Source organism: Ixodes scapularis, unplaced genomic scaffold, assembly GCF_016920785.2.
Source record: "Ixodes scapularis isolate PalLabHiFi unplaced genomic scaffold, ASM1692078v2 PGA_scaffold5__190_contigs__length_132052651, whole genome shotgun sequence".
Lineage (NCBI taxonomy): Eukaryota > Metazoa > Arthropoda > Arachnida > Ixodida > Ixodidae > Ixodes > Ixodes scapularis.
Genome location: NW_024609880.1, coordinates 60398085 through 60402194, shown reverse-complemented (window position 1 = coordinate 60402194; position 4110 = coordinate 60398085).

Below are 4110 nucleotides of genomic sequence, written 5' to 3'. Positions count from 1 at the left end.
TGTCTAACATGGCCAACTGCTTGCATCAGTCTTCGTAACAAAGATGGCATACCACATTTCAACTGCATTGTAGCATATATGTAGGGTGTGTACTTTCCGGTGTTTATTTGTGAGAAAAATCGGCGGATGTTTTTCGGTGTTTATTTATTCTCGAAACACCGGTGTATTTCGGTGGAACGTCTCACGACGAGGCTAAAATCGGTGATTATCGGTAGAAAAAAATGTGATTGATCACAAACAGAGAGTTCCAATTTTATTCACATATTTCCTTCACTTCTCGAGGAAGCATATATTTCTCACACTTGGTTATTATAGTAGATGCAAGCATATTTCTAGAGGCTTGCATCCGTCATGGCAGCACGTTCCTCGCGGTTCACAACCCGCAATTTTGAAAACGCACGCTCCACATTTGCGCTGAACACAGGAAATCTCAAAATGTCCAGCGAGGCTTGGGACAGTAGTGGCCAGTCAGGTAAATGAAGTTTCCAAATTAACACTGGATCAACGGTGCTTGTCACAGCATACTGGCGGTAACAAAGAAACTCTGATTCTAGGTCACTCAGCTAGCTCTCGTCTCGGAGGACCAGCCGATAGATACTTTCATAAGGCACAAATCCCCCTGGCAGCTCCACCTTTATGCACGGATTAACAATTAGCACGCGGAACCAGAACGACGATTCATCCATGAAATATGTAGCGTAGTCATGCTGAGCTTTCCGCTTACTTCCCATCCTGGTGGCCTTCTACTCCGCGTGACGACGAAGGGATGCAAGTCTCACGTTGAGAAAACCCGCAGACGCGGGACGGACGCGCCTTCTCAAACACGTCTGCAAATTTTCTTACAGAACGGTCCTTTTATATACAGCGAAAAACTCCCGGCCAACAAAACCCTTTTTCCGTTTCCCCAAAAGCCCATGGAAACTAAACAGATAGCAAGGAACGCATCTCACTTCTGAAAGGTCAGCAGCCTTGTACGACGACACGGATGTTGGCAGCGTCTTCCAGGTACCACAGCAACCTCTGAATACATGGCTTGCACCGACATTAGTTGACCAGACATAATGAGGAAAGGGCACGTGAGAGCGTACCCTCCACTGCGTTAATTTTTCCACAGAAGGAGGCCATGGGCGACACAATGGGGGAAAGGCGTGTGAGAGCTTAGCTTCGACTGCGTTAACTAGACGCTTTTAACCCCAGAAAGCAGGGCGGACTGACGCCACGTGCAAGGCATGTACAGACACTGGAAGAATGCAGGATCCACGGGATAACACGTTTGACGAACCTCTACGGGGAAAGGGTTTCGCTAGGTCGGAAACGTGCAACGACCGGTGTTTTTCGGTTTTAACCGGGGCGAAAATATCCAACCACCGGAGTTTTTCGGTTTTAACCGATTTTGTATTTTCGTCACCGACGGATGTTTATCGGTGTTTTTCGGTTAAAACCGGAAAATACACACCCTACATGATATATGTTAGACCTCGAGAGCTCTAAGGACACTTTAAATTGTGTTATTGGCGTCACTTAAGGGGTCAATAAAAGAAAAAAAAGATATTTGCTTTAAATAGTTCGGTAGAGACAATCCTGTCAAGAAATGAATCTTACGCGAAAAAAAAAAATTAGAGCAAGATTGACGGAGCGAGGTTTATTTTAATTCTGCGGGCAATGCCCATGACGTGACTGAATGGTCATACACTCTTTTCACCTCAACGTGAAGGCGAAGCCGATCCACCTCTCCTCCACGCGCCCGAAATGCCAACCGAGAAAACAGGTCAAAAGGAGGTAATTAAAAAAGTAATTAGTAAATTTTTGTAAATTATTTATGAATTATTTGCATTCTCTTTTGAAAATAACATCCGCATGGCCGTATAACTGACTTGCGCCGACAGTATTTGTGTATATTTCAGTACTTTTTAGAAATATCTTTTTCTTCGATTAAAAAAAAACACCCTCTATTTATAGAATTTTTGTATTATATATATGCGTATGCCTGTACGTTGGTATTTATTTTTGGGTTTAGCATAGGCCTAATGAAATTTTAATTGCAAGGCGATATATCCAGAAAACTTTTTTTTCTACTTCTGTGCACCCCCTTTTTTGATATATTGTAACGCTTTTATTTAAGCGTGTCCTTTGCCCCAATCTGTTCCCCGCTTGCCCCCCACGTGACGTCTTCTTCCTCTTCTTACAACCGTCACACTATTCCCCCTCCAAAAAGAAAATAACTACTTTTCATTCTCATTTTAGGTAGAGCTGCGCTCGTAGCGAGCGAGGCGGTTCCTGTGTACCACAAACATGCGAGAACGGGTCTTGTGTCTCACACGGTACACCACGTCGTTAAGACGCGCGACAACAGTGTATGGCCCTTGCCAGTTTCTTTGAAGTTTCGGTGAAAGTCCTCGTTTTCGTAGCGGGTTATACAGCCATACTCTGTCACCCAGTTCAAAAACCTCTTGCGTGCTGTGCTCGTCATAGCGTGCCTTCATGCGCTGAAAGCCGATAGACAAGCGGCTTTTGGCGAAGTCGTGGGTCTGTTCAAGACGTGTCATCAGGTCATTAATGTACGGCTCTGGTTGAGAGGGGCGGTCTGGCGGTCTTGAGAAGGCGAGATCGCAGGGCATACGAATTTCCCGCCCAAAGAGAATCATAGCAGGTGTATACCCGGTGACTTCATGGACCGCTGTTCGGTAGAAGTAGAGAAACAAAGGAACACAGTCGTCCCAATTGTCATGGTGGCTATTAACAAACATAGCCAAATGCTGCAGTATGGTGCGATTAAAGCGCTCCACGAGTCCATTGGACTGAGGATGCAGTGGCGTCGTTCTTGTCTTGGTTATGTTAAATTGTTGACAAACCTCTTTAAATACTTGGGACTCAAAGTTCCGCCCTTGGTCGGAATACAGTGCCAAGGGTGCGCCGTATCGGGATATCCAGTGAGTCACCAGAGCATCCGCCACAACAGGGGCAGTCTAATCAGGAATGGCGATGGCTTCTGGCCATTTCGAAAAGTAGTCCACAATGACGAGAAGATACCTGTTTCCAGTTTTTGATCGTGGTAATGGACCTAGAACTACGATGGCGATACGTTCAAATGGTGCTCCACTGATGCACTCTTGCAAAGGCGCGTGCGCTTTCTTGTGTGGACCCTTACGCGAGGCGCACATGTCGCATTGCCGGCACCATAATCTAACGTCATTATGGCACTGCAACCAGTAGAAGCGCTCGCGTATCTTCCGAAGGGTGCGATTGAAGCCAAAATGGCCTCCTTCAGGACTGCTGTGAAGCTGTCTGAAAATCTCGGCGCGGAACTCGGGTGGTGCCACTAGCTGCCACACGACTCGGTCACCAGTAGGTGACTCCCAGCGACGATAAAGAAGTCCGTTGCGCAATTCCAGCGTGTCCCACTGGGCCCAGTAGCTTAAGACGTCTGGAGAAAGATGAGATATCTCGGTACGTGGCGGTCGGTGACCGCTTCGCTTCCATTGGACACATAGGCCGACAGGAGGGTCGCGCAACTGGGCCTCTTGGATCTCTTCAGGTGACCACATGTTGTTAGAGATGGCTACCTGGCAGAACATGTCTGTCCGGGTCGAATTACGGCGGATCATGCTCAAGCACTGTCGACAGGAGCCCTCACTGCATGGTCGTCTGGAGAGGGCGTCAGAGTTGCTGTGATGTGATCCGGCTCGATGTTTGATCTCAAAGTTGTACTGCTGGAGTTGTTCTAGCCAGCGGGCCACTTGTCCTTCTGGCGCCTTTAAACCAAGCAACCATGTCAAAGCCGCGTGGTCTGTACGAATAATGAATTTCCTGCCGCACAAGTAGTGATTGAAGTGAGAGAGCGCCTTGACTATCGCAAGAAGTTCGCGTCTTGTGGTGCAATAGTTACGCTCCGGTTTTGTGAATGCTTTGCTATAATACCCGATGATTCGCTCGTGGCCCTCTTGCTGTTGGGATAGAATGCCACCGGCTGCAGTGTTGCTTGCATCTGTATCAAGAATAAATAAGGCGTCATCTCTTGGGTAAGCCAGTGCAGGGGGCGATGTTAATGCCTGCTTGAGTGCATCGAAGGAGTCTTGACATTCGGTGGACCAGTTGAACACCTTGGACTTC